Here is a 22,248-nt window from a genome sequence, read left to right on the forward strand (position 1 = left end):
AAAGATTGATATCAAACTGATCATTTGACCCATATTACGTTACTTGCTCTTCAAGTGAATCAAATGGCAAAATGAAAAGCCAAACAACAACAATGCTGTTTCTTTAGAGAGTCTTAGCTTACATGTGTGTTTATTTCTTATTTTCAGTTGTTACCCTCCACGGCTAAATAAATCGGTTTCAGTGATGCACTGATATACAAGAATGGACATAAGGAGCTTCTTTCAAAGAAAAAACTCTGGTAGATGTTATTTTATATATTATGCTTTGTATGTTGTTCAGTATATTTCTATGCAAAACAAGAGGAATTTCCTTACACAGCAGTATATTCATACTTTCATCAAATTTAGGAGTACATATATACTAAGTTTATTGTTTATTAATAAGAAAACTCCAGACGATTCCATTCTGAGCTGAAGAAGCTTCTGATAGGTTAGTAGAGTCCATGTGAGTAAATTGGTGGCACACCTGTGGATGCATATAAGGCAAAACACAGAGCCTGTTTCTTTGAAATGGGAAAATCAAGAGATGTCAACCAAAACACCAGGAAAAGAACTGTGGAGCTCCATAAGTGTGGCTCAATTTTGAATACAATTTGGTGCCATTTACAATTAAGAAATACAGATAGTTTCTCTCTTTACTCTTAAAGTTAACAAATATGTTTTTTATATTTATCAATCTAAAAAAATAAACATTTAGTCTCATTTGATGTTACAATTAAAAAAGTGTGTTTTGATCTGAAGAGTGTGTAAATATCTGGTTTCAACTGTATATTTGATGATTGTCAGCACAAAGAGGGAGAGAGAGGCACAGAGAGGGAGAGAGAGAATGAGGACAGAACAGAGAGGAACAAGAGCAGGTGAGACATACATGTTAGTCAAATGGTCGTTTACCAAAAGTATCACCGTATCATAGGTCCTCATGTATCTCGTACTTAGTGTTTCTTTTTAGGTTTGTTATTTTTCAAATTCTATATTTATTAAGTTATGCAGGCTTGTTTGCACAACAAGGCTAAATAATTTTATAAACTTTTCTGAATCTAAATAGTGGACTTTGGTAGAATTAAAAAATAAGTGTAGTGCAAGTCTATGATGATTTTTAGTGCTACTATCATCTAGTTCTGATTCTGGTTCTGACTTGGTTAAGTCCTCAGTAGTCCTGATTTTGAACTGTTGTAGTCCTGTTTTAATTCCAGATCAGCTCTGGGTCTGGTTGAATTGGGGTTTAGTCCTCGTGTCTTGATACAGCCCTGATGTTGTTCTGCCTTGCTGCTTAATTAAAAAACTAGTTTAACCCTTGTGTGGTGTTCATATTTTTGTTACTCAGCCAGTGTTCATGGGTCTGGTGGACCCGCTAGAGTTTTGGCTTTCCAAATTAACACTATCAAACAATTTTATGTTAAATTACTCAACAGATGTTTACTTCATCCCAATTACAAACCATATGAACAGCAAACATGGTTAATTTTTTCCCTTTACCTTTGTTAGATCACATTTATGAATTAATGTGCTTCTCGTTTTTTGTTTTTTTTTTATAAAATGTTATAAAAAAAATAAATCCGTTATAATCAAGTGGAGTGAGTGTAAAGACACAACACATTTACACGTGAAGCAATATGTTTCACAACTAAATGGGATCAGCTGCTCATCAATGGTGACATTAGGCCCAGGTTTGTAAAACAGGGGGAGGTGGTGCACACACTTATCCCACACTGTCCTGATGGCAGCTAGCTTGTCTCTCTGCCGTCGAGCTGGTCTGTCGTCTCGGTTATCAAAACGGATAATCCTGGAAATTTTGTGGAAGTTTTCCAGAGACACTGATGCACGGATAGGTTCTTGCCGGTTTCTGCATCCCACAGGGATTCTGTCGATTCCCCTTTGGACCTGAAAACTCCTGCAAGGATAAAAACCCCAAAGTAGGCCTTTGGGGTTCTTAGATGAATTTGGTCTCCTTCCACCTCTCTCCAAAAAAAACACCTTCCTTCTAGATTACTGCAATCCAGAATAATTTTCTGGATGGAATCTGGGATGAAAAGCTCAAATGAAGACTTCATGTCCTGCACATGAGTAACTGCCAGCCGTGTTGGCCCTGGCTTATCACAGTAACAGCTCTGCAGGGTGGCTCATTTCTTGGGCAAGAAGACCATTCAATTTCACCATTTATTGACATCCATATTTCTTCACTTGCTGTCTGGTGGGCTTGTTCTGGTCCTGGAGCTGGCTGCAGATGGGGTACTCGTCTTCGTTTTGTTACTAAATGGTGCTCAACCTCATCCTCTTCTTCAAAGTCACTGTCAGACTCTGAATTTTGAGAAATGTGAAATATTCTGAAACCTCTTTGTCAACATCATCATCCGAAGCTCCTCTCTCTTCCAAAATCAATTGGATGGCCCTCGCAGCAGATAATCTTTTGCCATCTTTATCAGTTGTGATAAAGAACCACACTGGCAAAGTCTTATTTATAGTATTATGCCCCTAATTTGCAGGTGGGACAGGGTATGAGAAAATAAAATTTGGATCCCTCAAGAAAGAGGGTAAAATGTGCGGGAATGTCAGAGCAGACGGTGTTGATAGTTGAATTTTCAACAATGTTGCAACTTTGTGCGGAGCAGGAGGGGAAGAAAACACCATCAGCAGCACCAGAAAGGAGGAAGACAGAGTGTGGGAACACAGGACCTGCACTTTCAACACTTTTATTAGACCTGGGTCCAGTGGACCCGAACACCTTGTATGTAATGTAAATGCGTGGGGGGAGGTACAGTATGAGGTCATTGAAAATTAGTTCGGATTTATGTTCCTCACAGAAAATAAGCCAAAGCCAATGAATTTCAGGTTGAAAAAATAATTAATTGTTTAATTTTTCTTTTGAGAAAAACTGAAAACGGGTCTCACAGACCCGAACACCATACAAGGGTTAAGGTGTCCTGCATATGTGATATATATTTTTCCCTATATGAAGTCATTCTTTTTTGAACAAAACTCAAAACAGAGCCAATTAATCGTTCAGTCATTTCTAGCCCCCCCCCCCCCCCCCCCCCCCAAAAAAAAAAAAATAAAATAAATAAATAAATAAAATCCCACATGCATACTACCCTTTAGGGCTAAGCCCCGGGTGTTTCAAATGTCTTGCTCCGCCTCTGGCCTGCAGTAGTGAAGTGTCCTGACGGCTGCTTCTGTTGTTTCCCCAGGAGAAATGTGGACCACCAGACAGCAGCCAGCACAGGGAGTGCTGAGGCACGGGAGTCAGGGGAAAGCAGGGGGATTTATTGTTGTCCTGTCCATTCACTGTAAATAAACGCACTGTTTGCATCGCAGAGTCCTGCATTTGGATCCTCCTCCCCACATCCCCGAAACCGTGACATTTTTAGATCATCAAATTTAATAATATTTCCATCAATATGTGATGTCTTGGATTTTAGTGTTAACTCTATGTTAAGTCTTTTAATAGAAAAGGACTGGCATTTTATTACACTTTCTGCTCTCAGTCAAAATACGAAATGCTTCACACAAAAAGCCGCATTTACCATTCAAACAGCACTTTAAGTACTGTCTCGCATTGTTACCTTATCCTCATGTAAGGATAAGTATTAAAAGTGCAAAAGTGCCAAGCAACTTAACAAAGCAATGGCTAACCATCAGTTCATAATTCTAAACATTACTGATGGCACTTTGCATGTGCACTTGAATTAATCTCTTTTTTAACACTTTTGCTCCCAAATTCATAATATGTAAAAAGGGACCACTGAAAACACAATATGCATGTTATCTGTCGTTGTGATGAAATATGATTTAATGCATGAAGATATCAATCCTGTTTTAGTCTACAATACTATAATGGCATTACAGCAATGAAATACAAGCATGCATAATTAATCCTAGGTTACACTGAATGGTTACACAAATTCACTTGAACAATTGTCTGTGGTATGATGGAAATTTGTTCTGTCATTTAATCTGCTGCTGCTGATTCTCCTGTGGAATGAGGGAAAATGATGTGTACATACAGAACAACACAAAGGCTTGCCTGTATTGCCCTTCGTCTGCCAGGCTTCCCCTCATCAATCTTACTGTGGAAGGCTCACAGGGAGCCAGCTGGGCCTGTTTTGAGGCCGTGATGCTTGACAGCTTAAATAGAACAGCAGGCATGATGTCCATTCAGTGACAGAATAAACAGCATTTTCAGTCCCACCGATGAGCTCCGAGACGACATGTTTCAGTCTTACCTGTCTTACCAAGGTGCCAGGCCTACTATTAGCTTATATACGCCAAGGTTGAATGCATCTTTGATTGACCAGAGGGTAAGATCATAGGAGGTGGCAGCAGCAGAATGGCAGGTGAGGGAAATATGGCTCTTTGCCTTCACCTTCACTGACTCAACAGATTCTGCAGTTTTTCTCTCTCTTCATCTGTCCTTTAAAGTGCCTTTGCTTTGGATATTTTGACAGCTTACAAGCTTTTGCAGTTCAGACCTGTTCCATTTTTCCTCATGTCTGTGTCAGAGATCAAGTGTAGGGGTCAAAAGCTCATCAACAGGCTAATGTTTTTTTTTTAAGTGTAGTTAGTAACCTTTTACAGTGAAGAGGTGTTGATTAATAATATAATAATGAATATCTGCCAAAGTAAACTAAAAAGCAGTGATTGTTTAACTGAACTTGGGTTCCAAGGATACTGACATATCATGATAATATGTATATGTTACAGAAAGGGAAATTAATATTTTAAATGTTTACTCTCAAGCAAATGGAAAATGGGTATAAAAATCAGGTGGCTGACAAGTCTTTAGCCAGATGCTCAACAGACTGAGTATTACAAATGGCAAACTCAGCAGCAACCCGTTATCCAAACCTTAACTGAACCCAGAGGAGGCATCATTCCCGAAATCCCACAGCAGAGCTAAATAGATGTTGCTAAGAAGCAAATTGCTGCTTCAGATTTCTTATTATTCCATTTAAAGGTGGCTTAAGTATCCTTCTATCAAGCCACCAATGTACATGTCAGTGCAGAATCTTTGAACATTTTCTTTTTAATATGTGGCTGGCAATTTCAATCACACCCACCAATCCAGGCGTTTGTGTTTGCTCAAAAGCGACAGTGTGATGATAGATAACAAGAATCTCAGGGGGAGGGTGGGCTGAGCGTCAGGTGCACCATTTTCTCCGACAATGTTATTGCACAATGATAAGCTGTTATACAGGGCAGAGGGGAATTTGACTGCAGTCGGAATCTAGGCCACGTGTAAGAATCATCTCCAATTTGGAGCCTCCAAGATTGCCCATGAGGCAACAGGAAATAGTCCCTCCATCCCCTATTATGACCTAACTTGTAATTAAAGAAACACAAAAACAAATGCTGGTTTGCAGACTCTGCAGGATGCCTGAGATTCGTGTAAATACAGTTTTGCAGGTGGAGCCAGCGCGTGTGTGTGTGTGTGTGTGTGTGTGTGTGTGTGTGTGTGTGTGTGTGTGTGTGTGTGTGTGTGTGTGATAAAGAGAGCACAGATGCATTTATCTGTCAGCTGGACCGCACGTTTGTATTGAGTCTATGTGGAGGAAATCATGTGTCAGGAGAGCTTCCCTTTGCCATTGTGTATTGAAAGGAGGTTATGGTTTTGGGCCCATATTGTTAGAAATTACAAAGTTATTCTGCTTTGGAGAAAATTCGGCTGGAAGGGCAATGTGTTCCTTTCACTTTGCAACCATTTTGCCGGTGTTACTCATAGAGAGCAAACAGAGAAACGGTTTTCTCTCTGTGGTGTTGAGAAGCATTGCAAATAGAGATGACATGCTGACAGGCGCTCACAAAAACACATTAGAAATACATTCTCCATTGTGCATATCTTTTCACAACATTTTCCCCCAGACAGAACCATTGAACATTTTAGCCTTGGATGATGGCCCTGGAGCTTCAGCCTGTCAGGATCAAACACACCAAACATCCTGGTTATATAAACAAGAACAGTGGAACAAAAGGAAAGATGGGACTTTTCAGTTCATTGTTTTCAGCTGTCAGAACATCAACACCGCTGACATCAAAACATTTGCTCCAGACCAAATGCAAAATTAACTCTTAATCTCTGGGAATTACTGAGTTACATAATTATCATTCATAAAGGTAGTTTGAATCTTTTGCAAGTTTTGTACAAAAGTACTGCATCACATCAGCCCACAGTTCCTTTTTAGCAAGTGTTGTATATAGAATATGGCACTTTTTTGTTCTACTTTGTGACATTTCACTGCAGATGCATATTTCCTGGCAGTGCAGTTAACATAAAATCTTTGGGCCAAATCTGAGTCCAGCACAATCAAGTGTAAGATGTGGGAAGTGACAGGGTGACTACATCTGTTCTTTGCTCTGTGTGTTTGAAAATGTTTCATTGGTTTGTTTAATTTTGTAACAGTCTGCGTCACAGTTCTCCAACCAATAAGCTATATTATCTTAATATCCACTGTAAGCTTTAGTTTTGATGAAAATGTCTCTTTTCAAACTAATTTGTGTAGACTCTATATCAGTATAACTTCTTCAGTCTTTTTGTCATCAGTGAGCCAAGTTGCTTGTGTTAGAATATTGAGACTGTGATAAGAGGAAAAATCATTGCAGCTGCCTCAAGGAAAAAGAAACTTTACCAGGAAAAACTACAGGATTCCCAAAAACAACTGAAACAGCTAGAAAGCAGCCATGCACGAAACCAAAATCCAGCTACACTAGAATGAATTAAAAAAACTAAGAAACGAAATTAACTTAATGTACACTTGGGAAAATTGAAAAGAAGGTGCTATTTTCTAGACATTATTACGAAAGATATTACGAAAATGGCCCTAAATTCACAAAACTGTTGGCATGGAAACTTAAGAAACACCAAGCAGACAATACAATATAAAATAAACAACTAGCCTCTGAAATAACAGAAAAGGAATTAGAAAATGCTATAAGAAACTTGAAAGCTAACAAATTACCAGGAAGTGATGGGTTCACCTCCGAATTTTATAAAGCATTCAAAGAGGATCTCATCCCTATATTGAGAAAAACATGAAATTGGGTACTTGAAAAGGCACAACGTAAGGGCATTATATGATAATCTGTCTGCAAGGTTTAGGATTAATGGCCACCTAACTCAATCTCTAACATTGGAGAGTGGGGAGTGAGACAATGCTGCGCTTGGTCTCCTCTTCTCTTTGCTATTTTTCTGGAGCCACTTGCCCAACATATTAGGTAAAGCAGAAAAATTGTAGTTATTGCAATAAATGATGTGGAACATAAAATAGCATGCTATGCCGATGATGTACTCTTATTCCTAAAAACACCTGAGGAGTCTCTGCCGGAGGTAATGAATTATCTTAAAAACATTGGCCCAATGACAGGATACAAACTGAATCTAAATAAAACTGAAGCCCTTCCCTACAATTATAGTCCATCTGAAAAGCTCAAATAAACACATCCATTGAAATGGAACACAGACTCAATTAACTACCTGGGGGTAACACTTACTAAAGATACAAGTAGACTATTTGAAAAAAACTACAGCCATTTATATCAAAGGGTCAAAGAGGACCTCACAAAATGGAATCATATCCCATGTTTGACCATAAGCTCTAGAATAGAAACCATCAAAATTAATGTTTTACCAAGATTTCTATATCTGTTTCAGACCCTCCTACTCCAGATTAATCAAAAAGACTTTATTGAATGGGATAAAATGATTTCTAGATTCATATGGCAAGGGAGACGACCCAGAATACGATACAAAACATTGCAACTGCCTAAAGAAAACGGCGGCTGGGCCTACAATGTTTAAAAAGATACTATAATTCAGCAATGATTAGGGCTGTGTTGCACTGGTGCGATCCCTCATATATAGCAGCATGGAAGGAAATTGAAAGCAAAACAATATCCAATATGCATATACAGGCAGTTCTAGCAGATAAAAATCTACAGGACTACATTTCCGAAATAAGAAATCCCTTGGTAAAGACCGCACTAGAGGTCTGGAAAATGGTGGTAAAATAAAATAAGCTGGAGAAGGATATAAAAATATTAAAATGATTACGATTTTGGTGTGTTTGATCCTGACAGGCATACGATTCAGAATTTACACCAAATCAAATGGACCCTAGTTTTAAAAACTGGATAGATAAAGGAATCACATCGATATGTGGTATAGTAAAGGAGGATGAAATCATGAGTTTCCAAACTTTAAAGCAAATGTTTCATTTAGAAAACCAAGATCACTACAGACACCTGCAGTTAAGAAACTTCTTCACCCGAAGCATCAAAAACCAAACACCCACTACAGCGAGGCCACTTATCCAACTCTTTGTAAATGCTTATAAGTCAGAAACTAAGAAAGGTGTAATCTCACAAATATACAAAAGTCTTCATGATCTCAGCAATTATTCAACAAAGTACAGGGAGTGCAGAATTATTAGGCAAATGAGTATTTTGTCCACATCATCCTCTTCATGCATGTTGTCTTACTCCAAGCTGTATAGGCTCGAAAGTCTACTACCAATTAAGCATATTAGGTGATGTGCATCTCTGTAATGAGAAGGGGTGTGGTCTAATGACATCAACACCCTATATCAGGTGTGCATAATTATTAGGCAACGTCCTTTCCTTTGGCAAAATGGGTCAAAAGAAGGACTTGACAGACTCAGAAAAGTCAAAAATAGTGAGATATCTTGCAGAGGGATGCAGCAGTCTCAAAATTGCAAAGCTTCTGAAACGAGATCATCGAACGATCAAGCGTTTCATTCAAAATAGTCAACAGGGTCGCAAGAAGCGTGTGGAAAAACCAAGGCCCATGAACTGAGTAAAGTCAAGCGTGCAGCTGCCAAGATGCCACTTGCCACCAGTTTGGCCATATTTCAGAGCTGCAACATCACTGGAGTGCCCAAAAGCACAAGGTGTGCAATACTCAGAGACATGGCCAAGGTAAGAAAGGCTGAAAGATGACCACCACTGAACAAGACACACAAGCTGAAACGTCAAGACTGGGCCAAGAAATATCTCAAGACTGGTTTTTCTAAGGTTTATGGACTGATGGAATGAGAGTGAGTCTTGATGGGCCAGATGGATGGGCCCGTGGCTGGATTGGTAAAGGGCAGAGAGCTCCAGTCCGACTCAGAGGCCAGCAAGGTGGAGGTGGAGTACTGGTTTGGGCTGGTATCATCAAAGATGAGCTTGTGGGGCCTTTTCGGGTTGAGGATGGAGTCAAGCTCAACTCCCAGTCCTACTGCCAGTTTCTGGAAGACACCTTCTTCAAGCAGTGGTACAGGAAGAAGTCTGCATCCTTCAAGAAAAACATGATTTTCATGCAGGACAATGCTCCATCACACGCGTCCAAGTACTCCACAGCGTGGCTAGCAAGAAAGGGTATAAAAGAAGAAAAACTAATGACATGGCCTCCTTGTTCACCTGATCTGAACCCCATTGAGAACCTGTGGTCCATCATCAAATGTGAGATTTACAAGGAGGGAAAACAGTACACCTCTCTGAACAGTGTCTGGGAGGCTGTGGTTGCTGCTGCACGCAATGTTGATGGTGAACAGATCAAAACACTGACAGAATCCATGGATGGCAGGCTTTTGAGTGTCCTTGCAAAGAAAGGTGGCTATATTGGTCGCTGATTTGTTTTTGTTTTGTTTTTGAATGTCAGAAATGTATATTTGTGAATGTGGAGATGTTATATTGGTTTCACTGGTAAAAATAAATAATTGAAATGGGTATATATTTGTTTTTTGTTAAGTTGCCTAATAATTATGCACAGTAATAGTCACCTGCACACACAGATATCCCCCTAAAATAGCTAAAACTAAAAACAAACTAAAAACTACTTCCAAAAACATTCAGCTTTGATATTAATGAGTTTTTTGGGTTCATTGAGAACATGGTTGTTGTTCAATAATGAAATTATTCCTCAAAAATACAACTTGCCTAATAATTCTGCACTCCCTATATATAAAAGAAAGATGGGAGAAAGAGGGAGGTCAGGCAATCACAGATGACAGAACATCTGTTCTTTTCATTGGAAAAGTACAAAATCACATGTATGGAAGGAATTCTGCTGGAAAAGTTTTGCTTGTTTTTTCATTACCCCAGCTATAAAGGCACATTATGATGAAGGAAGTTTTGAATGTTGGAGGAACTGTGGCTACGGAACAGCACACCACTACCATATATTTTGGGATTGTAAGAATATTAAGAACTATTGGAGAGAAGTCCATAAAGTGCTGCAAAACATATTTGGTACATATTTACCCTTTGATTTTAAATCCATATTTTTGGGGTACATACCCTCAGACATAAAGGGTATAGATAAATACTTATTTGGTGTGCTGCTGGCTGAAGAAGGCACTGACTAAAAGATGGCTGACACAGGATCCACCAACATTAAACAGCTGGATTGATGTAACTTTTGAAATTTACAAGATGGAAAAGATTACTTTTTTAGTGAATTTTGAGTATGAGAAATTTGTAAAACACTGGGGAAAATGGCTCCGCTATATGAGTCCTATAAGGCCAGATATCGCTGATATTCATCATTGAAGGAATGGTTGGGTAAATCTTTGTTTGCTTATTTTGTTTTTGATAATAACATGTACTAAGGCTATGTCACCATCTGCTACTGAAAGTGTTGGCTTTTCAGTTGCCCCCTCTCTGGATGTATATAGTTACTTACTATACCTGTTTGTACACATGATTCTTTGTTTTGTGTGCGTTGTTTTCTCTTCTTTTTCTTTATTTTTTTTCATACTCATGTGTAGAAAAAGAACTTGATGTGATGGCGGTCATCCAGACTACTGTATATATGAGTCCAAGAACAAAGGAAGCCATCAAATATTGTACATTTCATTTTATTTTTTGCATAACTTCAATAAACACTTGATTAAAAAAAGAATATGGAGACTATAATATGAATTTGATAGTATAATATATGAGAATATTCACTTTAATGCTTTAGTATGTAGTGTGACTGTCAACATATTCCAGTATAAACACCTGGTCCTAGCTTTTACTTACTACCCAGTTAGAAAATTTTAATAGAAAGAATAGAAACATTAAATTCAAATCTTTTTGTTGAAGTAATTAAAATAGTTAAATTGCATTTTTTTAATAATCTATGTAATTAATAGTTTGTGACCTAATATGGTTCGCTACACTGTTAACTTAAACTTCTATTGATCACTGTTTTTCTACTATTTTTAATATTTTTAGAAACTCAGACCTTTTGCAAATCTCGAGTGCAAAAGAACTGTAGTCAGAACCAATCTCATAAATACTTGATTGGAATATCACGCTGCTGCAACGTCTGTAATATTAATTTAGGCGATTCATGCTGTGCTTGACTCTGACACTGCATTGCATCACATTTAAAAGGTCAATCTTCAGTCATCAGCGTGCTGACTGTTTCATATCCTCCCTTAATGTCATTTGGTTTACTCACATTTGCTGTCCTTTAAGCACTAACCCACAGAGCTGATTCCAGAGAAACAGCACTGACAGAAGGTGACAGCTGCATAGCGCTCTTGCCTTCTGTACAAAGATGCATCAAAATCATGCATTGAAAATACAGTGGTAAATAGTCTGTTGGCCACAAACATGAGTGCATGCAAGTTATGTGTGTGGGGAAAATAACAAACAAAAATACTATAATTTTGTCTAGAGAGCATTGTCAGTGCATAAGCAAAAAAAAAAAAGCTAGCTTTTTCTAATAATTGTGAATCACATAAAAAAATACAAATTCTTGTATTTTTCTCATTCTTGTATTTTTCTTGTTTACGTTATTGTATTTGCACAACTCTGTTGCTTGTGAAGCTCGCACACAAGAATTTCACTCACATGTACTGTACCAATGTACCTGCACATGTGATGTGACAATAAAAGTGATTTGATTTGATTTGCATGGATGTATCAGAAATAAATCAGCATTCACTAGCTTGCCTAAGAATTACAGCAACACCTTGACTGAAGCAGCCAGCGACTGATCTACAAACCTTTTTGTTTAGTAGATGACCCATTGCACCAACCAAAACAAAGGTCAAAATATTTTTCAAAAGGGAAGGCGAAAAAGGTGAATTGCTAAAATGTTATGAATTTGTCACGTGATCAACCATCCTCAAGTCCTTGAACACATTTTCACCATGTCTCTGTGTAGCTGACAAAACGTGTCTGGATCAACAGGCATCAGTAATTTGCCCCTGCAGATGGGAAGTGCTTTGGGGTTTTCTCAGAGTACACATTTTCCTTCTGTTACCCCAGAATGCAAAATCAATGTTAAAAAGCTGCCATTTTGCACTTTGCCACCTTAAATGGGAGCCAGCAGTTTGCTTTTGAATTCACCTCAAATCTAACTGTCTTGCAGTTGCTGGTAGCAGTGCAGACTGTGGGAAAATGTTTTCTGTTTTGCCATTATAAAAGTCTACAAGCCTGGTTTCTTAATGGAGGACAAGCTTGCTACTACTGAGGCAAAGACATTCACCTTGGATTTTTTACTTTAAGATTTTACACTTACGATAAAATTATACATAATTTTACATAAGTCATATTTCCATTATGCAGGTAATATAAATCTGGCTTTCATACAATTTCACACATATTTCACATTCACACACTTCTGACTTGTTTTCCAACTGAGATATTTGCGTGTTAAAACAGGTTTAATCCTGTTAGAACTTTTTGTAACAGCTTCTCCAATCGTGTTCTGGCTTCATGGAGTGCAATCTCACCTTGTTAGCAAGTGGGGACATCTCTGGAAGTCGTGTAGTTGCATTATTTTTTGAAATCATATTCTCTCTAATAGTGCAGCTGATACCAGTGTTATGCAGTATGCCTTTAAGACAGTACTCAAAAAAACATGAATGCAAACATAGATCCCTGGTGCTAGGGTATCAGTGTGGACAGAGTGCGTAGCATTTCCTCGAGCAAAATGCAAACAGCGAAGGTCAGAGTGAAGAAGGGAAGGCTTTATTGATTCCTATCCACATATTCTTGTTTTGTTCAGCAAGTGGATTCTCATTGTCAGACCTCAGCTGGAAGGCCTGCTTTGCACAGAGCTGTCCTTGATCAGGCAAGTGTTTGATAGCTTCTCAGCAAGTGTTTGGAAACTGTCTCGTTGTGTGTGGAGGGGTTGGCTTGTTCTTTGTTATATGCAGTGCAAGTGAGGATGTGTGTAAAGGGAGAATGATAACAGTAGAGGAAATGAGAAGTGAGCTTGCTCGGTGTGGGGGTATGCTGCTGTTCTGTCTGTTTTAGTCTGTAAAATGTGTTGGAATTTTTTTTGGTGAGGGTTAGAAACTGCTGTTCGCCACATAACACAACCACTCTGGGTATGAGCTGATATCTGTGACTTTATTGTGCAGTGCCTGAAGACAATTTGAAACAGAATGGAATATGAGGTTAACTGTTAAAGTTTCAGATGTACTTTTAGCTGATATGAGTCTACAGTAAGCATATGTCCTGTTTGTAATGCATTAAAACTCATTAATAGTTTGTTTACTGCAAATGCTTTGAATAGGTCTAAATGTAGTGAATTGGTTTTCCTGTTAACGGTGATAATCTAAATTGGAATATCTGAAATTAGATGATACAATTCATCAAATGTCAGTGGAGGAAAAGTCCCTGGCTCACCAGACCATTAAAGTTTTGACATGCTTTTGAAAAACAAATGTCAGTTGGAGTTGGTTCAAACAAGGTCATTTGGACACAGACTCTGTCTTTAACTAAGACTGCACATAAAAAACTTGGTGCAGTTTCAGATAATGAGACTTGGATCCCTGATCTGAAAACTTAAAACTGCCCTGTCTGAAGTCTTCAATTAGGGTTTGATGTTAAACTGGCAAAGACTGAAATTCTGAATGTGTGCACGATACAGTTACACCCCCCAATTAAAGATACTGAGAGTAAATTCTATTCTCTAACTCTGTATTTTATTATCTTGCAAAATACAGGCTCTTGCACTTTATTCCCTAGTTTGTCATGTCACTGTGGGTGTGTGCGGGTGGAATCGAGAACCTAATAGGTCATGCTGTGAGTTTCCTAGCAATTAGCCCATCGCTCATAGATTGATTTGTCTGTAAAATGGAGGTCATGTTGTGAGGTGTCAGTGAGACTCGGCCCAGAGCATACAGCCTGGATCACATACAGTGGCCTTCTTGTGTTTGCTGTCTCTGCTTGAACTCATAGGCTTTGGCAGTGACTGTAATTCTTTTGATGGGTTATTAGCTGTCTGCTTCTCATCCCCTGGTGTGTACGTGTTAGAATTTGTGCTTCTGAAATATTTTGCCACTGCCTCTTCCTCTTTTTACGCCAACATGCAGATGTAGCTGCTTGTTCCTGTTTGATCAAACACATGGAAGCCTCATTCCTCTTACAGTAGAGAGAGAATGTGTGGCTTTACTCTCCTGTCACCAATGTTCTTTGTAAAGCACTGGCTAAATGTTGCATTATATGGAAAATACAGAATGGATCAACTGTCATTCATTATTAGTTATCAACCTTTCAATTAATATCTGATAACAAAATTTCCCTTTAACTATATATATATATATATATAAAATTCCCCACTCGCCCCTGTGGGCGGTCAATCCTTCAAGCTCGGGTCCTCTACAAGAGGCCTGGGAGCTTGAGGGTCCTGTGCAGTATCTTAGCTGTTCCTAGGACTGCACTCTTCTGGACAGAGATCTCCGCTGTTGCTCCCGGGATCTGCTGGAGCCACTCGCCTAGCTTGGGAGTCACTGCACCTAGTGCACCGATTACCACTGTGTGACGTACGCTATGCACAGATACACCCACACACAGGTTGTTATCATCAGATTCCACATTTATTGCGAGTGTCCACGGAATTATAACAGAACACCGTCTGACAGCGGTCGGTTCCCGCAGAGTCTTCCTCCACCGCTCCTCTCCACCTCACTATATAAAGGGAAGGAAAACCACCATCAGTCCAAAATCGCCATCAGCTGTTCTCACCAGCACCGCCCCGTTGAGCTCACTGCATCACTCCTCCCCTGCAGCCGCGCCCCGGACCACACCTCCGCCACATACCCCCACCGCCCGACTGAGGCCGGGGAGCCTTCCGGCCGAACCTACTCCCCCCCCCCCCGTGAGCGAGAGAGGAAATTGGCCACCTGCATCTGCGCCCCCGGCCTAGAACTTAAAGGGCTGTAAAGCCAGATACCACCGGGTGATCCGGGCGTTGGCATCTTTCATGCGGTGGAGCCACTGCAGCGGGGCGTGGTCCGAGCAGAGGGTGAATGAGCGCCCCAGGAGGTAATAGCGAAAGGAGTCGACCGCCCACCGGATAGCCAAGCACTCCTTCTCCACGGTGCTGTACCGTCTTTCACGCTCTGCCAGCTTCCGGCTGATGTAAAGAACGGGACGGTCGGCCCCCCGCACCTGCTGGGACAAAACGGCCCCCAGCCCCCTGTTCGAGGCGTCAGTCTGCAGAACAAAAGGGAGGGAAAAGTTAGGAGTGTGAAGCAGCGGCTCCCCACAGAGAGACTTTTTCACCTGCACAAACGCCGCCTGGCACGGCCCCGTCCACTGAACCAGATCTGGAGCACCCTTCCGGGTAAGGTCGGCTAAGGGGCTGGTCAGCTGCGCAAACCCTGGCACGAACCGGCGATAGTAACCTGCCAGCCCCAGAAACTGTCTCACCTCCTTTTTAGTCTTGGGGCACGGGCAGGTTGCGATAGCCGCCATCTTTTCCACCTGTGGACGCACCTGCCCGCCCCCCAAGTGGTACCCCAGATACTGTACCTCCCTCCCTCCAACCGCACACTTCTTCGGGTTGGCCGTGAGCCCCGCCCTCCTCAGGGACTCCAGGACCGCGGCCACCCGCTGCACATGCTCCGCCCAGGTGTCGCTATGGATGATCACGTCATCCAAGTAAGCAGCAGCATACGCAGCGTGCGGGCGCAGCACCCGGTCCATGAGGCGCTGGAAAGTGGCAGGGGCCCCGAACAAGCCGAACGGAAGCGTAACGAACTGGTACAACCCGTACGGAGTGGAGAAGGCCGTTTTCTCCTTGGACTCGGCAGACAAAGGAATCTGCCAGTAGCCCTTGGTTAAATCCAGTGTCTTGAAAAAATGGGCAGTGCCCAGCCGATCCAGGAGCTCGTCGACCCGGGGCATGGGATAAGCATCAAAACGTGACACTTCATTCACCTTGCGATAGTCGACACAGAACCGTATAGACCCATCCTTCTTCACCACCAGAACGATGGGGCTACACCAGGCGCTGTGCGTCTCTTCTATCACTCCCATTCTCAGCATTTCAGCCAATTCTCTCTGCACAATTTGCCGTTTATGCTCAGGAAGCCTATAGGGCCGTGAACGCACCGTCACGCCAGGCTGCGTTACAAAATGATGCTCAATGAGAGACGTTCGGCCGGGCAGGGGGGAGAACACATCAGCAAAACACTGTTGTAACGCGACAACGTCCGCTCTCTGGGCCTGTGTGAGATGGTCATCACAAGGGAGGGAGGCGGGGATGACGGAATTTGCCACCTCCGGCCCCAACTCATCTCTCTCCTTAACCAGGCTCACCAGCGACGCGGATTCAACCTCTCTCCACTTTTTAAGGAGATTGAGGTGATAAATCTGCAAGGCCCCACCCCTGTCCGACCGAGCGACCTCATAGTCAACGTCCCCGACTCGCTGGGTGACCACAAAGGGCCCTTGCCACTTGGCGAGCAACTTTGAACTGGAGGAAGGGAGTAACACAAGCACTTTGTCTCCTGGTGAAAATTGCCTGAGTCTAGCCCCTCTGTCATACAGGCGCTGCTGACGCTGCTGAGCCTGGAGTAAATTCTCCCGTGACAACCTCCCCAAAGTGTGGAGTTTCGCTCTCAGGTCCAGCACGTACTGGATCTCATTCTTGGCGGGGCTCGGACCGTCCTCCCAGCTTTCTTTAATCAGGTCGAGCACCCCACGTGGCCTCCTGCCGAACAGCAATTCAAAGGGAGAAAATCCCGTGGAGGCCTGGGGCACCTCCCGCACTGTGAATAACAGAGGGTCTAGCCAGCGATCCCAATTGCGCTCATCCTCGTTAATGAACTTACGAATCATGGACTTCAAAGTCTTATTCAGCCGCTCCACCAGCCCGTCCGTCTGAGGGTGGTAGACGCTGGTCCGAATAGATTTAATGCCCAGTAATTCGTACAGTTCCCGCAGTGTACAAGACATAAACGACGTGCCCTGGTCAGTCAGTATCTCTTTCGGGATTCCGACTCGGGAGATGACCTGAAACAGTGCCTGCGCCACACTCTTTGCAGAGATGGTGCGCAGCGGGACTGCTTCCGGGTACCGCGTTGCATAATCCACCAGGACTAACACAAAGCGGTAGCCGCGTGCACTCCGGTGAAACAGCCCGATGAGGTCCATGCCAATGCGCTCAAACAGGACCTCTATGAGTGGAAGCGGGCACAAAGGCGCTTTTGGTATGGCCGGCTGATTAACAAGTTGGCAGTCCGGGATGGCCGTGCACCAGCGGCGCACATCCGCTCGGATGCCCGGCCAATAAAATCGGGCCGTTATTCGCTCCAGAGTTTTTCCGTAACCCATATGCCCTGCCATGGGGTTATAATGAGCCGCCTGGAAAATCGTTTCCCGGCGGCCCTGCGGCACCAACAGCTGGGTGTGTGTCACCTCCGTGCGAGTGTCACGACTCACTCGATATAACCTATCTTTCGATAAAATGAAGCGTGGGTAGGTCCGCACGGCTTCAGGGCGCACCACGTGACCATCAATCTCAATCACCTGGTCAAAGGCTGAGCGTAGGGTGTCATCACGAGACTGCTCCAGTGGGAAATCACCCGTGGGGGGAACTTCCGGAGCCGGCGGGGCTTCCCGTGAAGGACCCGCCGTCTCCCCCTCCCCAGAGTCAGTGTCGGACGGCCCCGCGTCACTGCTGAGCGCCGCGCAGACGCTACATGCTACTAACGGTCGTGACCGCACCCCCGCGTACTGTCCCAACAGATGATGAAATCCCGGCCAATTCGTGCCCAGAATTAGGGGATGCGACAGGCGCGGGCTAACCGCAGCCGTTACTCTATGCATTTTACCCTTATACTTTAATAACAGCGGCACTATGGGATACCTGTGAACATCACCATGAACACACCTCACCTCCACCCATTCTGCCTCCAGCAATGCCCCGGGGCGAACCAAACCTTGGTGCACGAGGGTCTGCGTGCAGCCCGTGTCCACCAAAGCATGGCGTATACCCCCTCGAGTCCTTACTGGAATGCTTTATGTCCCTCCCGGACTGGGAGAGGGTGCTGGAGCACCGGCAACGCGGAACACCTGCCCCACCTCCATCAGAGGACAGTCCCTCCTCAGGTGTCCCGGTTGCCCGCACTTCCAGCACTCCTGCCCCGGCGTCTGTGCTGTTCTCCATGGCTCAGGGGCGGCACTGCTCATGTCCGATCCCTGGGAAGGCACAAACGCAGCAAAAGGATTAGTGGGGCTCAGCGCCGGCGCCCGCTCTGCCTGCCCTGGCGCAGGCACCCGGCGCCTCGGTGCCGGCACCGGGGCTTGTCTGTTCGGCCTCCGGCCGCTGTCCCCGGGCTCCCCCGCTCTAGCGGCAAGGTGGTCCTCCGCCAACGTAACCACCACCTCCAGACTCGCGGGACGGTGGCACCTGACCCATCTCGCCGTCTCCGCAGGCAGCCCCTCCACGAACTGCTCCAGCACCACCGTGTCCACCAGCAGCGTCTCGCCCTCTGACGATCCCGGCTGCAGCCAGCGTACGGCCGCGTCATGCAGCTTCCGGGCCCAAGCAAACGGCCGATCCGCCGCGGCCAGCCGACAGGCCCGGAACCGCCGGCGGAGCCCCAACCTGTCCACCACCGCCCGCCTCACGTCCTGGGAGCTGCCCCTCGAGGCTGGCGGCAGACTCAGGGCCGCCGTCCGAGCCTCCCCTGACAGCAGAGGAAGCAAACGCGGAGCCCACTCCACCTGCGGCCACTGGCAGGCCTCCGCCGTGGTACGAAAAGTCTCCAGAAAAACCTGGGGGTCGTCCCCGTCCCCCATCCGGGGCACCGCCACCGACAGCGGCGGGGGCTTCGGCGGGGCAGCGGCGCCAACCAGCCGCTCCAGAACCAGAGTCTGCCAGTCCGTCTGCTCCTGCAGCGCAGCCAGGTGAGCTCGCTGGGCCGCCGCATGGCCGTGGCTCATCTTCGCCATCTCCGCCAGCATCTGCGCCAGAAACTGCAAAGGCTGGGCGGGCGGCGCAGCCTGCGGGTCGGACATCCCCACACCGGCAGGCTCCTGGGTTTCGGCACCACTGTGTGACGTACGCTATGCACAGATACACCCACACACAGGTTGTTATCATCAGATTCCACATTTATTGCGAGTGTCCACGGAATTATAACAGAACACCGTCTGACAGCGGTCGGTTCCCGCAGAGTCTTCCTCCTCCGCTCCTCTCCACCTCACTATATAAAGGGAAGGAAAACCACCATCAGTCCAAAATCGCCATCAGCTGTTCTCACCAGCACCGCCCCGTTGAGCTCACTGCATCACTCCTCCCCTGCAGCCGCGCCCCGGACCACACCTCCGCCACACACTGGGACCACCGTCACCTTCACCCTCCACATCTTCTCAAGCTCTTCTCTGAGCCCTTGGTATTTCTCGAGCTTCTCGTGTTCCTTCTTCCTGATGTTGCTGTCATTCGGAACCGCTACATCGATCACTACGGCCGTCTTCTCATGTTTGTCTACCACCACTATGTCCGGTTGTTAGCCGTCGGTATCTGGAAGTCCGTCTGTATCTGGAAGTCCCACAGGATCTTAGCTCGGTCATTCTCCATCACCCTTGGGGGCATCTCCCATTTTGACCCCGGGACTTCCAGGTTATACTCGGCACAGATGTTCCTGTACACTTTGCCGGCCACTTGGTTATGGCGTTCCATGTATGCCCTGCCTGCTAGCATCTTTTTTTGTGTGTGTGCATCCCGTTTGGATCTTTAGCCATCAGAATTGTTGTCTTAAGGCCAAAAAAGATGCAAAGCGGATTTATTTTACCAAGTGGATCATCATGGCCTTGCCATATTGGTCCATTTGATTGACCTTTATTATAATTACGAATTTATTTTATTTTCAGTTGCTACAAACGGGACAGACATGACTGGGGGATAGGACAGGGAGAAAGAATGAAAGAAAGAGAGGGAGAGAAAGAAAACCTGCTAGCATCTTACACCCTGCTGTTATGTGCTGGATTGTCTCTGGAGCATCTTTACACAGCCTGCACCTGGGGTCTTGCCTGGTGTGATAGACCCCAGCCTCAATGGATCTTGTGCTCAGTGCTTGTTCCTGTGCTGGCATGATTAGTGCTTCCGTGCTGTCTTTCAGTCCAGCTTTGTCCAGCCACTGGTAGGATTTCTGGATATCAGCCACCTCCTCTATCTGCCGGTGGTACATACCGTGCAGGGGCCTGTCCTTCCATGATGGTTCCTCACCTTCCTCCACTTTCTTGGGTTTCTGCTGCCTGAGGTATTCACTGTCAGTTGGGGCCATCTTCGTGATGTATTCGTGGATGTTCCTTGTCTCATCCTGGACTGTAGTGCTGACACTCACCAGTCTCCAGCCCCCTCCTTTCCGCTTAGCGTACAGCCTCCGGGTGCTGGACTTGGGGTGAAACCCTCCATGCATGGTAAGAAGCTTTCTTGTCGTGATGTCAGTGGCTTCTATCTCCTCCTTTGGCCAGCCTATTACCCCAGCGGGGTATCTGATCACTGGCAGGGCATAGGTGTTGATAGCCTGGATCTTGTTCTTACCGTTCAGCTGACTCCTTAGGACTTGCCTGACCCTCTGCAGGTACTTGGTGGTTGCAGCTTTCCTAGCAGCCTCTTCATGGTTCCCATTCACCTGTGGGATCCCCAGGTACTTGTAACTGTCCTCTATGTCTGCAATGTTGCCTTCTGGTAGTTCGATCCCCTCCGTTCTGACTACCTTCCCTCTCTTTGTTACCATCCGACTATCGGGGCGATCGTGGCTCAAGAGTTGGGAGTTCGCCTTGTAATCGGAAGGTTGCCGGTTCGAGCCCCGGCTTGGACAGTCTCGGTCGTTGTGTCCTTGGGCAAGACACCTCACCCGTTGCCTACTGGTGGTGGTCAGAGGGCCCGGTGGCGCCAGTGTCCGGCAGCCTCGCCTCTGTCAGTGCGCCCCAGGGTGGCTGTGGCTACAATGTAGCTTGCCATCACCAGTGTGTGAATGTGTGCGTGAATGGGTGGATGACTGGATATGTAAAGCGCTTTGGGGTCCTTAGGGACTAGTAAAGCGCTATATAAATACAGGCCATTTACCATTTACCATTTACTTCTCCAGCCCGAACGACATTCCGATGTCATTGCTGTATATCCTGGTGGTGTGGATCAGTGAATCGATGTCTCGTTCACTCTTGGCATACAGCTTGATGTCATCCATGTACAGGAGGTGGCTGACAACTGCTCCATTCCGTAGTCGGTATCCGTAGCCAGTCTTGGCAATTATCTCACTGAGGGGGTTAAGGCCTATGCAGAACAGCAGTGGGGACAGAGCATCTCCTGCCAGTCTGCCAGTAGCTGGTGTTTTGTGCCTCTGGTATTCTTGCCCATCCCTTTCTGTGCCAGGCTCATGTATTGACCCATGTGCCTGTTCATCTTAGCTGCTATGATGCCTGACAGGAGCTTCCACGTGGTGCTGAGGTTATTGGTCGGTAGTTGGAGGGGACCGGCCCGTTCTGGGGGTCCTTGAGGATCAGGACTGTCCGGCCTTCGGTTAGCCATTCCGGGTGTCTCTCGTCAACTAGCAGCTGGTTCATTTGTGCTGCCAGGCGCTCGTGGAGTGCAGTCAGATTCTTCAGCCAGTAGGCATGAACCATGTCAGGGCCTGGTGCTGTCCAACTCTTCATACTGGAGACCCTTTCTTGAATATCTGCCACTGTGATGGTTACTGGACCCTGTTCAGGGAGGTTGCTGTGGTCTGCCCTCCGATCCACTAGCCACTGAGCATTGCCATTATGGGTTGTGTCCTTCTCCCATATGCTCTTCTAGTATTGTTCTGCCTCCAGCCTTGGTGGTGCTGTTCTCACATTGTTCCTCTGCCACTGAGAGTACACTTTGGCTGGTTCTGTTGAGAACAGCTGGTTTATTCTCTTGCCTTCTATCTCTCTGGTGTACCTCCTCAAGTGGCTGGCCAAGGCTGTGAGTCGTTGCTTGGCAGTTTCCAAGGCCTCAGGTATGGACAGCTTCCTGTACTTCCGATAGTTGGC

General features: G+C 45.0%; 1 protein-coding gene across 1 annotated transcript in view; it reads left to right on the top strand.

Annotated features, from left to right (window-relative positions):
- The window catches only part of opcml (opioid binding protein/cell adhesion molecule-like), a 244,559-nt gene that overhangs the window by 34,203 nt on the left and 188,108 nt on the right, over positions 1-22,248 (top strand). The window lies entirely within an intron of this gene.

The sequence above is a fragment of the Diplotaxodon limnothrissa genome, linkage group LG10 (genome assembly GCF_057381915.1).
Source record: "Diplotaxodon limnothrissa isolate DT_005_m linkage group LG10, D_limnothrissa_male_GT1.1, whole genome shotgun sequence".
NCBI classification, from domain to species: domain Eukaryota; kingdom Metazoa; phylum Chordata; class Actinopteri; order Cichliformes; family Cichlidae; genus Diplotaxodon; species Diplotaxodon limnothrissa.